Genomic DNA, 13,479 nt, shown 5'->3' on the forward strand with positions numbered 1-13,479 from the left:
TACATGAAGAACTTACCAATAGCTTTACAGACAGTTTCCATTGTGAGTGTATGAAAGTGAATGTACATACCTACATTCTTCCTTTCCTTGTTATATACACAAAATACTAGATTTGCTTTTTGCTTGAGCGTAAAAACTCACCTTTTCTGCCCACAAAAGCCTGCTAAGACTGTATCTACTTATTTTCTAAACTTTCCATCTAGAGGCCTTGACAGTATAAAAATACTAATCTGCAATTAGACTGTGTCATTTTTCAAAGTGTCTAGTTAAGGTGAAGTGTATAATTAGAAATGTGCAAGTGCATCTCACCTCCACCCACACTACAGTGGCATTTGTAAGAGAGAATGGGAAATTGCTGAAGAACTTTGGCAAATGGGATTTAGCAGCAAAAGTAAAGCAGGTTACATATAATTTCTGTAAGCCTTTTAAATGTGCAAAGTGCTTTGGAATATTCTTATTTCAATTACATATCACAAAAGTCCAGCTGAAATTGGTGTATTCATTTTCCCTGCAAGACACTCCATGTTTATGGCAGATTTCTTTTTTCTTTCGTTCAGTCATGTCTGATTTTTAGACTGCTTGGACAAGTCCCTGTAGTTTTCTTGACAAAGGTTTTCATTTTTTTAAAGAAGTAATTTGTCACTGCTGCTTTGCTAGGACTGGTACAAAGTGACTAACTCAAGGTCACTCATCTGGTTTTGTGCCTAAGGCAGGACTAAAATGTATGGTCTTCTGGCTTCTAGCCTGATGCCTGAATTGTCTCTCTTCTGACAGATCAGAATTCAACTCTAAAACAGTTTTATTTATGGAAATTGCAACTGGCAACTCAGGATAGTATAAACCTCTAGACTCTGTTACTCAGGTCTAGCAAAACAAAAAAAACAAAAAAAACAACCAACCCTCCAACAACTAGCAGATAGTAACATTATTATTATTATTATTATTATTATTATTATTATTATTATTATTATTTATTAGATATCACTATCAGATAGTAACATGGGTGTTGGAGCATAAATTTGAAATGTATGTATTTCTTAAAAGGATATCCCATTTATATTCGTTGGAATTTCTTCCAGGAAAATTCATAGGCAATCACAGGCTAGGCATGTTGATGCCAAAATGATTAACTGTGTTTTGACATTTAAATGCAAGTTTAGTTCGTTTGTAATTGTGTCATGATATCACATGCTAGAATGGAAATTGCAAGGTTTACAATAAAATTTGTTAATAATACAATAAAATTGTTACTTGCCTCCGTCATGGAAAATCTGTGTTGAAATTTAGCCGTAATAATGTGTAACTTTTTATGACTTGAACTTCTGTTTAATACAAATTGACGTCATTCTCCCACACAATATTATCTATTAATTTCCAAAATTTATTGATTTACCTAAAAAAACTCCTCAGTAGTAAAAGCAAGAATTATTGTATAACCCTCTCGACTGATATCTGTTTCAGAAGATGGCCTGCAATTAGAAAAAATTAGAACTAATTAGATGTTGATTTGAAACACTTTCTGACATCAAACATTGTGTTTCGTGGATTGTAGAATTTCAGGCAAAATCAATCCAGGAGAAAAACCCTATTTTATCTGCATTATCCTAGTATTCTAGTTTGTGGTTGGTCGCATATGTGGATTTTCACATTTTAGTTGAGGTTCATTACCAGTGGGAAACAACAAGTATCAAAATGTGCCACTTAAAATTGCAGCTTGTTTGTCTTTATTTTATTGCAGTGTCATAAAAATGCAAGGTTTTACTTTTAAAAATGTCTGGAGCTGACGCAAGAAGATTTTTCTGGTTTTCCTTCCTTTTTAGATATTTCTCAGAAAATGAAAATTGCAGATGCAGTTTAAACATGACATTTATTTTAGAAACCAGACCGCATAGCTTCAAGTGAGCAGCAGGCAAACAAAAGTGAAACCGAAACAAACCCCCCCCCCTAGTCTGTCCCCAAGAAAAATTGTCTTGTACACAGATATAGTCCCTGATGCCAAAAAGATTGGGGCTGTTGTTTTAGGGACTATAAATGAGAGATGATTTGACTTAAATTTTTGCTAGAAAAAGGCAGGATGTATGCTTAGCAATGATTGATTGTGCTGGGACATCAGAAATAACCTGAGATTGATTATGTCTACCATATATTGATTAACCTATCTATACTTCAAAATTCCAGACAACCACTAGCAAAGTATAGTCGATAACAAGAGAGGCTTAGCATTCTTTGCTGCCACCTAACAGTTACCTAGATTTTTGCAGAGCAGCAAAATTGACCTGTGAATGAATTTCATTTCATTTCATTGTTTCATGTATACCAGCGATTGCAGATTGGAATAAGTTCTCTGGAATGCATAGGCAAAATGCCTTTTGTGTTCCAGTCTGACAAAATAAATTTATAAAATGTTTGTAGATATGTATATGGACAGAATGAGTCCACAGAAATGATATTTAAAAGATAAATATAAACTCTTCACTAAAGATTTACAATTTAGTATTCATAAAAATAAAATCCCACTGCTATAAGAATCTGTTTTAGTCAAAATTACCAGCAATGCTTAGAACTAAGATACTTTATGCTATTTAATATTGATATCTCATTGAATATTATAATTACTAGTACAGAAAACATGTTTGTCATAATATTGCTTATTTAAGATGTTTTCTCCATTACCTACTCACATTATAAAAATACAGTACAAAAATGTTTTCAGCAGCAAATTTATGTGCAACAGAACACAATAAGTGTAATAGGAACACTTCGTTTTTAAATTAAGGTGACCAGATTGTAACACTGCTAAAGAGGGACAACATTGACCAGGGGCAGGGGTGGGGGGCCGGCGGGAGGGAGTCTTGCTTATATTTTGCTTATAATCCAGCATCTCAGGCATGAGAAATGAAGCATTTCCAAAGGGGAAAAACCAAGAAAAACATTGGGTTTTTTGGGTAAAGCAGCTTTGCCACAACAGTGTCACTTTTCTTGAATAGTAGGCAAAGTTCTGCTGGCTCTTAATGAATAGGCTCAACTTCAGAAGTTTCCAGTGTGGGAGTAAAAGAGTAAATGAAAGTGTATAGTGACATTTTCCCTTCCACACAGAATCTTAAGCAGACCTTGATTAATGCTATAATTTTGTCTGGGGTTCCTGACAAACTAGCTCATTTCATAATTCATCAAACAGTACATCCTTGAACTAGTCAATCACAGTAAGTCTCTTTCATTCCAATCAATAACTGAAATTCTGTAATTACTCTGACATAGATGGTGGATCTCATGGGCAATTGTCGTAGATGATGGATCTCATGGGCAATTGTCACCTGCTTGAAAGAATCCTTGAAATTAATTTTGAGGGAGAGAGAGAGGAAGGGAGGAAGGGAAGGAGAGGGAGAGAGGAAGGGAGAAAGGAAGGAAGGAAACCAAATCAGAATTGGTCAGAGTCAGAAGTACAGTTACTCACATTGTAGCTCTCTTAGCTTATCAAAAATCCTACATGGGCTCAATTGGGCTGTTTTTTGGCTTTCATATAATTTCGACAGTAAATTTGCTTGATTTCCCATTGTATTAGTCTTACATGAAAATTGCAGTCAGCATCATATGGCTATCATGATGGGAGCTAAAACAACTCATATCATTTGTTCTCTCCTTCTCTCTCTCTTCTTTCCTCCCTCTTTCTCTTTCTTTCTCTCCCTTCCTTCCTCTCTCTTTTTTCTCTCTCCTTCTCCCTCCATCTCTAATTCTCTTTCTTTCTCTCTCTCCCTCCTTCCTCCCCTCTTGCTCTGTTTCTCTCACTGGAATCTCTCCCAACATGCGGTTCAATTCTCACCAGTTTTAATTCTGAGCTAGTTCCAAGGAGGTGATTTAAACACCCCAATTCCTGAGGCAAAACTCCGACCGGCCAATGTGGCCACCCCATGGCAGGCTTCACGTGCAAGGAAGAGCAGCCCAAGCGCGCGTCCTCTTTCCCAAAACCAGCATGTGACCAAGGAAGGTGCCCCAGGTGCTACTTGCCCCCCAGCCATGAACAGGCAAGTGGTGGCGGTCAGGAAAGAAGGGGTGTGGCGACCCGGAGTTGGACTTCCTTCTGTCCCAGTCCCAGGGAGAGGAGGAGGAGGAGAGTGGCATCAGCATCACATGGATCCCACTCCCATCTTCTCTTCCTCCCCCTGCCTCCTTCTCCCCCTCCCTTTCCTTGTAGCCTGAGTGGTAGTGGCAATGATGCCAGCAGCAGCAGTATTGACCATGACATCAGGAGCAGCACACAAAGGGGAGTGTGGGAAGGTGAAGGAAGAAGGGGAATTTCCCGAGCTGCCAAGGCTTATCAAATGCCGCTCTGCGCCTCTTTGGTTTTCTCCTAAAACTTCTGGGCAGAGGTCTGTTCACATGGACCTCTGTTAAAATTGGGACATTTTGGAAACCCGGCGGGATGCGGGAGAAATGATTGAAAAGCGTAACTCCCCCACTGAAAGTGGGACGTCTGGTCACTTTATTTTAAACTGCAGTCTAATCTTAACTCAATTTTGCAATTGAGTTAAGTGGAACTTTTCTAGGTAACTATTTTGGGATACATGATAAATATATAAGGTTGGGGGGGTTGGAACTTAACTTACTTTTGAGGAAACAAATATAAAATTGGACAACTAACAGCAAATACCAAGTTTTTTTGGGGGGGGGGTTGTTTGTTAACTAGTTATGATTATGCATGAACACTACGTGGTTAATGATTCTGAGAGATTCAGAGAGTTGATGTAAAGTTGCAATAAAGACAGAGCTACTATTCTAGGTTGTGTCTTGTCTGGACTATTCACATGAAGTGTGCGAATGTGGGTATGTGTGTGTGTATGTTTATGTGTATGCATACAGTCACACAGTCATACATGCATATATACATACAGTAGTACCTTATGATACGAACCCCTCATGATACGAACACTTCGAGATACGAACCCAAGGTTCAGAAAAAATTTGCCTCTTTTTACGAACTTTTTTCACCTTACGAACCCACCGGAGATCGCAAAATGGCACTCCGCCCCCACCCCCACCCCTTTGCCGTCCCTGTCTCCCTGAGCAAAGCACTGGGGAGGGAGGCAAGGGTCCTTCTGCTTCTCCCCAGCGCTAAAAAGAAAAATTGCCAGCGCTGCCCCTTTAAGGAATCGTGAGCCTCCTGTTGTCTCTCCCCCCCCCTTCGCCGTTTCTGTCTCCCTAAGCAAAGCGCTGGGGAGGGAGGCAAGGGTCCTTCTGCTTCTCCCCAATGCTAAAAAGAAAAGTTGCCAGCGCTGCCCCTTTAAGGAATCGTGAGCCTCCTGTTGTCTCTCCCCCCCCCCTTCGCCGTTTCTGTCTCCCTAAGCAAAGCGCTGGGGAGGGAGGCAAGGGTCCTTCTGCTTCTCCCCAATGCTAAAAAGAAATGTTACCAGCGCTGCCCCTTTAAGGAATCGTGAGCCTCCTGTTGTCTCTCCCCCCCCCTTTGCCGTTTCTGTCTCCCTAAGCAAAGCGCTGGGGAGGGAGGCAAGGGTCCTTCTGCTTCTCCCCAATGCTAAAAAGAAAAGTTGCCAGCGCTGCTCCTTTAAGGAATCGTGAGCCTCCTGTTGTCTCTCCCCCCCCCTTCACCGTTTCTGTCTCCCTGAGCAAAGCACTGGGAAGGGAGGCAAGGGTCCTTCTGCTTCTCCCCAGTGCTAAAAAGAAAAGTTGCCAGCACTGCCCCTTTAAGGAATCCTGAGCCTTGCCTTAGAACGGAATAGAAACAGTTTGATCTTCGGCAGCTGGGCTGCCTCTCCTTTGCAATGATAGCGGAAGCTGCCTAGGTGAAAGTCCCCTCCTCCCCCCCAAGGGCGAAGAGGACTCAGAACAGTTTCTCCTAGATGGGGCTGCTCAGGATTAGAGGGAGGAGAAGCAGCAGCCGGATTAGGACTCCGGATCGTTACTTCTATTGGGCGCCACTTCCTTGTCTGGGGAGAAAAGGGGGAGCATGTGACTGTCCCCACGGGCTCCAGAGGACGCTAAGGAAGGGGGCATCTAGTCAAGGGAGCCTTGTCTGAAGCTGAAGCGCAGGGATTCTCCTTTGCCGTCAGCGAAAACTTCTCCCTCTCCCCACGCATAATGCTTGCACGAATTATTCGCTTTCCCATTGATTCCTATGGGATACATTGTTTCATCTTACGAACTTTTCACCTTACGAACTTCATCCTGGAACCAATTATGTTCGTATCATGAGGTATTACTGTATATGTTTGTGTATACATGTATACAAACACTTCCATATATATTCACATACATATGTATGTGTATGCAATTTATTTATGGTAATAATTTATATATATAAATTAATATTGCACTATGGTATCTGTAGAATCACTAGAAGACAATCAAAATATCGGCAATGGCACTTAACTAAATATATAAGTAATTTATTTTTACCTATCTCAGAACTGATTGAATGTTCTGATGTTAGGAAATAGGCCTATGAAATGTAAATTTTCTAAAATGACTATTGGATATTATGCAGCTACATATATAAAAAATAAAATGATAGATGGATGGATACATGCATATTAGTGGTGGGTTGCTACTGGTTTGCACTAGTTCGGTGAACCAGTAGTGGCAGTGGAAGGAGGCTCCTGCCCAAATGTCATCAAAAATGCTTTGTGCATACAAAGAAGCATTGCACATCCATAAAGCCTGTGCCAGAGTGCTCCCATTCCCAAACCAGGACCAAAGGTAAGTACTGTATAACCCACTGCATACATACATACATTCAAAAATATTGCAGAGAAAGAATATTTTTCACCCTTTATTCTTTCCCCAGTTATTCTTAAAATATATATTGTTGTCATTTATTTTCCTTTTTATTCTTTTCTTTTTGTGTGAAAAGGCAAACTGTAAAGGAAGATGAGCAAGACAACTTTATCCATTCTACTTCTGTCTGCACATATTAAAACAGAAGTTCCAAACAGGATGTGTGAATTTGAATTATTATTTCATTAATACCGTTGGTTATATTTGTATAACATTCTGAACTATATAGTACTTTATGTTTTATAAATTATGGCAGACAAACCAAATGTATTTGGTGAAGACATCCTCTGGCTAAATGTGGGAGTTAAGAATAAAAGCTAAAAAGTTAGACTAGCAGTATAAATTTGATTCTTGCCTTTCCTTTGTTTCCTTGCTGTTTTTGTTTCACTTGTTATATAAGTACAGTAGACAATATCCCAAGCACTTTGATAAGAATATTTCTAGAGATGTTAAAACTCCTTGGTCATTTATTCAAATCATACTCCAACCACCAAAGTTTTGTCTCCTTATGGAAATTAGCTGCAAAACTGTTGGGGCTTCCCTAGTCAAAAAATCAAATCCCAGAATCATCTTTGAATCTCTCTGCAGTGATTTAATTATATTTTTATAACATGTAATAATCTGACAATTCAGTTCAAAGATTCCATTTTAAAGAATGATTTCACTGAATGTTTTCTAATTAAATCATTGTTTTCTTAGGCTTTTACTCCAAGCTGTTTCAAATACACAATAATTCTCTCTTTTTTTGAGGGGGGGTACTTTTATATTTTTAACTTTATTTAAGTTAAAATATATTCTTATATTTTATAGTAATATATTGTTTTGCTGTGAAAGTATAATGTAACCAAGAAGGTAACTGATTTTTATTAGAAATATTTTGTTTTATGTATCGTTTTTCTTCCATAAATTACTAGTTTAGCCTTCTTTATTGCATTTCTCTAAATTAGGTATACAGTGATCCCTCGATTATCACGAGGGTTCCGTTCCAAGACCCATCGCGATAATCGATTTTTCGCGATGTAGGGTTGCGGAAGTAAAAACACCATCTGCGCATGCGCGCCCTTTTTTTCATGGCCGCCCAGCAGCTGATCTGCTCGGCAGCGCAGCAGCAGCGAGCAGATGAAGATCGGGGTTTCCCCGCCGCCCACGCAAAGAGGAAACCCCGATTTGGCTCCTCGCTGCGCTGCCGAGCAGATCAGCTGCTGGGCGGCTGAAGGAACCTTCCCTGGGTCTTCCTCGCTGATGCCCCCGCTCGCCCGCCCGCCGCTCGCCCGCCCGCTGCTCGAGAGCAAGAGGGGGAGAGATAGAGAAAGAGAGAGAAGGAAAGAAAGAGATGAGAGAGGGAGGAAGAGAGTGTGAGAGAGGAAGAAGCAAGATAGAGAAAGAGAGAGAGAAAGAAAGATGAGAAAGGAAGGAAGAGAGTGACGTCGTCAGGTGGGAAAAATCGCGATAGCGTTTCGCGAAGAACGAGATCGCAAAAATCGAGGGATCACTGTACTGTGTTCAATAAATTACAATTCAGATAAACCAGAATATTTAAGGATTAGGATATATAAAATGATATCACATTTCACACATAAAAACCCTCTCATCCAATGAATATGGTACTGGATTTGTCCCCTCTCATTAGATAAAAAGTGAATGTAAAAAAAATGCTCTAGAAAGCATCCAGAGTCATAGATCTGATTATCTTTGCATTTTAAATTGTCATTATACTAATGGACTTTGAGATCAGTGATATGTTTTGCTATTTAGCATAACCCTTTGTTAACTAAGAAATAAACATTTTATAAGTCTGGAACACTTATACTTAGGCATTGTTAACTTGGCATATTTGCCAGCACATTGATCAATGAAGCACTACTACACTGCTCATTAGCATAATTCTCAAAACTATATACAAATTGAATGAAAACGTAGGATACAAATTTAAAAAATTAAGCACTAAAGATAGAAAGGCACAGGATAAACATATCCTCATAGCACAGTATAGAATAGTGATGACGAACCTATGGCATGGGTGCCACAGAGGGCACACGAAACCTTATTTCCTCTGGCACATGAGCCATTGCCCTAGCTCAGCTACAACATACATGTGTGTGCTGGCCAGTTACAACATACATGTGTGTGCTGGCCAGTTACAACATACATGTGTGTGCTGGCCAGTTACAACATACATGTGTGTGCTGGCTCACACAGAGGCTCGGGGGATGGGTGTTTCTGGCTTCCAGAGAGTGTTTTTTACCCTCTCCCGGCTCCAGGAAAGCCTTTGGAGCCTGGGGAGGGTGAAACACGAGCCTACTGGGCCTACCAGAAGTTGGGAAATAGGTCATTTCCGGCCTCCAGAGAACCTCCGGGGGGTGGGGGGAAGCTGTTTTCACCCTCCCCAGGCATTGAATTATGGATGTGGGCACTCGTGCATGAGTGATAGCACGTGTGCATGCTCATTCGGCACCTGAGGAAAAAAAGGTTTGCCATCTATTGGTATAGAACATGGGAATGATATAAAGCATTAAAATGATAACAAAATAAATGGTGTTTACTCAAATAGACAGCAAGCCTTAAGTGGGAGTTAAAGTCCTCCAGGCATCTTACAAATCTTGGCATTGCAGTTAAAAGCTGAGAGGGTAAAAAAGAGTTAAAGGTTAACAGAAGAGTTAAAAGCTAAGAGAAGGATTTAATTCTAGCTTGGTATTACACAATAATACTTTGTGGTTTGGGGAGCGCTGATAAAGCAATCAGAAACTTGGTGATAAGGAAATGTTCAAAAGAATGAGTGAAAGAAGAACATCATTCATACTTCTCCTATTAATACTGCAACACCCAGTACCTTTATATGATTAATGCTAGTATCATCCATTTAAAATTTAACTCACAAATCTTCCAATACCAAATGAATCTCAACAAGCCAATATATCACAACAGAAATGATAACTATTTTATTAAAACTTCTCCAGCAAAAAAAAAGGGGGGTTGCATAAGGTCTGGGGGGAAATGAAAGTGAGGTAGAATATTTTATCTATAGAACTATTTTAACTATACAATGATCTCTTTGACAGACTTTTTGGAAATTCTATTTTGTTTTATGAAGATTAGAATAGCAATTAGAAGATTGCTATTCCCTTGGCTCTTGAAAATGAAACAGTGCTTATGATTTTCATTTCTTTAAAACTTAAATGATTGAGGAAAAATGTTGATATGAATAGTTACATAAATATATAAGAGAGTTTATTTCTTTTTTAAAACCAGGTAAAGAATCAGAGCACTGAAGAATCTTGATCTACCCATCGCTTGAATTTTCCTTGTGATTAGAAAATACTGTTGATGCCGCTTATATAAGGTATTTGAAATGATTGTTTACTTGGTTTTGGTTATGAAATATTGCCCATGGCTATTTATAAAAGCATCAAATTGTAAACCAACTGATTGGAGATATATTTGCTAATATTGCTATCTTTGGGAGATTTAAGAAGAAATGATGGCTGATTAGTCAATGTTTTGCATTGTAATTCTTAGTATAAATGACTCAGCCTCAAGGCTGTGTATGGTTTCCAAACCTTGAGAATGACCAAGGCAGTTACTCTGAATGTTTCTGCTAAATGTAATTTCTAAAGTGACAAAAATTACTTAAAATATGTTGTACTATTTGTTTAGTATTGTACTAGTACACTATTAATTTTGTTTTATCTTCTTACTATATTTTCCTGGCTCAGCTTATATTTTGGAGGGAGGCTTCTGGCAGGCTACTTAAAGATCAAGTGTATTCTTCAGCCTTCGCCCCCAATTAATGTTTGTTTATAGTCAAGCACTATGTTTAATTATTTCATAGTTATAGTCATCATTGTATCTAAGCTTTACAATATGAAACTTGTTTTAATTCTTGATGTCAGTTGAACATTACAACTCAGATATTACAGAATAATAACAATAATAAGGAAAATAACAAGCAAACACAACATTACTATCAATCTTACTTTGTGAAATATACAAAGACAGAGATCATACTGCATACATACAGACATACAGATTGTAGCATCTCCAGTTTTTATAATGACTTAAATATAGATCTTTTTGTATTTGTTGAATTATTAGATTTCATTTGAGTACTTTAATAGTGTATGATAAAAGACAACTAGTGGCATGTCATAAAATACTACTTTAATTACAATGGAAGAAATTGTGTTTCTGTGCAGAATTATTCTAGAACCAAAAATAGATCAGGGATTCTCAGTTCTCATATCTTACCAGTATTAGGTTTTTCTATATAAATTTCAGAATTAAATTATTTTTCATTCACTGTTTTATAAATATTTTGTTTATACTGTGGTCCCTTGATTTTTGCGGGGGAATACGTTCCAAGACCGCCCGCGAAATTCAACTTTCCATGAAGTAGAGATGCTCCCTTCCTTCCTTCCTTCCTTCCTTCCTTCCTTCCTTCCTTCCTTCCTTCCTTCCTTCCTGCCCCTCCCTCCTCCATTCCTCATTCTATTTACCCCCAGCCCAGACCCCGCAGGGGAAATGGGGCAGCAAGCTGAGAAGAAGAGGAAGTGGCTGCGGGTGGCAGTAAGGCTCAGCTTCAAGTGGAGCGTACCAAGGCTCTGAGAATTTAAGGGGAGGGATCGGGAGGCTGGGGCGGAAGCAGAGCTGTTATTTAAAGAAGCAGGAAGGCTGCAGTGGGGGGGAGGAGGGGAGTTAAAACGCACAGTATTGTACATCGAGCGGCTGCGGGAAAACGTTCAAATGTTCAAAAAACCTGCGGAATATTTTTTATTAATATTTTTGAAAACCTGTGGTATAGCCTTTTCACGAAAGTCAAGGGACCACTCTATTTGTTGTCTCTGAAAGTATTAAGTTTCTATTGTTTCACTGAGGAAATTTTTAAATTCATATTTTTGCAGTTCTTTAATTTTTACAGATATCAAGTTCAACTGATTGGCTAGTTCACACATTCTAAATTCACCCCATCTGTCCTTCAAAAATACATTAATACGGACAATATTGCTAATAGTCCAGAACAGATCTCCCTTTTTATGCCTGGGTAGAGATGGACTAGTGTTGTTGGAGCGGTGATGCAAATTGTGGCAGGATTTTCTCTCTTGTTTTGTGAGAGTCTATGGGGTGGGTGTTAGTTATGAAAAAAAATGTTGGTCCTTTTAAAGAATTTTATTACAGTTTTTGAGTGTTGCTTATCTTAGAGTGTATGCTATCGATGTTCAAGAATTGTTGTCTGAGATGCTTCAATATACTACCAAAAAAGGGGGGAGTGTGGGGTTGTATGGGTGCCCCATGGTTCAGACTATATGTCTGAACTAGGACATCTATAGGTACACCCTGTTGAGGAGTAACTTCCAAGATAATTGTATAGACTATGATTTTAGTAAACATCTCTGGGATATTGCTGCTTGAATGTATTTCAGAAAACAGGCAGGAAGTCTTGAAGTACAAAATTTGCCTTAAGCAATTTTTACATTGGTGCTTAATGTAGTACAGGTAACAATTTTGTCCCCAATAGTTTAATTGGTGTCAGAGAGAATATTTCAGTCTTGAGGAGCCGGGCTACTCTGCACTCAGGTTTGGTATAATTGAAATGCAGATGATAGAGTTTTAATTTAGGTTCTCACATCTTTAAATATTCAGAGACAGTAAATGAATTCTACAATACTGACATTATTAATAATGATTATATTAATGAAAGTTAATTATGTCCAGACATTGAAATTCATGTTTAACTAATTGAATCGTATTTTCCCTAGAGTGAATAAAATGATTACAGACACTTTGTGATTAGATGTTATGAAGTATTAGATGTTGTAGTATACTGTATTTAGTTTTATGGAGAGGACCATACAGCCTAAATTAATGTTGCTTTTACTGATCCATTCAGTCCCAAAGTTAGAAAATTATAAAATTAAGTTTCAGGAAGTAAAAGACCCATGTGACAATTACTTGTGAACTTGATATGTATTGCACTCTTAAGCAATTGATTTTCATGAAGTATAACGGGTGTATGTTGCAGTGAGATTTTAAAAAATGAAGATCAGGCCTATAAACAAACACATGTAGAACTTATCATTGAATTAAAATGACTTTAATTGACTAGTATTTACTATAGATCACAACCAAAGTATAAAGTGAAACTCCTTTTTGAACGTGGAATCTAATTCTAACTCATGATCACCCACTTTGAGTGTTAGAAACAGAATAATTGAAAGAAGGGATCTGAGCAATTGGAGACTTTATTATAAGGATGTGAGGTCCACCAAGAAGACCAGCCTTGAAATCAACTCTACAGAAAGGCAACAACATTGGTTACAGGAACAGAAACTTATTTATTTTATTTATTTGTTTTGTCACATACATATTGGTTTTATACTAAGAAATAATATTTATATACATGATACTAGTAAAAAAGAAACATTAAGAGAGGGGGCGGAAGGCACTCTGGTGCACTTATGTGCCCCCCTTACTGACCTCTTAGGAATCGGGAGAGGTCAACAGTGGATAATCTAAGGGTAAAGTTTTGGAGGTTAGGTGATGATACTATAAAGCCTGGTAGTGAGTTCCATGCATCAACTACTCAGTTACTAAGGTCATATTTCTTGTAGTCAAGTTTAAAATGGGTTACTTTAAATTTGTATCTGTTGTGTGCTCGTGTGTTGTTGTGATTGAAGCTGAAGTAGTCATTGACAAGAA

At 38.4% G+C, this 13,479-nt stretch overlaps 1 protein-coding gene across 1 annotated transcript in view; it reads left to right on the forward strand.

Moving 5' to 3' along the window:
* The first annotated feature begins 10,088 nt into the window (after positions 1-10,088).
* LOC139168875 (synaptotagmin-1) overlaps positions 10,089-13,479 on the forward strand; it is a 455,513-nt gene continuing 452,122 nt past the window's right edge. Inside the window, exon 1 of the mRNA XM_070754642.1 lies at positions 10,089-10,126. The gene's annotated coding sequence lies outside the window, so the exon portion shown is untranslated. The remainder of the gene's footprint in view (positions 10,127-13,479) is intronic.

Source organism: Erythrolamprus reginae, chromosome 6 (genome assembly GCF_031021105.1).
Source record: "Erythrolamprus reginae isolate rEryReg1 chromosome 6, rEryReg1.hap1, whole genome shotgun sequence".
NCBI classification, from domain to species: domain Eukaryota; kingdom Metazoa; phylum Chordata; class Lepidosauria; order Squamata; family Dipsadidae; genus Erythrolamprus; species Erythrolamprus reginae.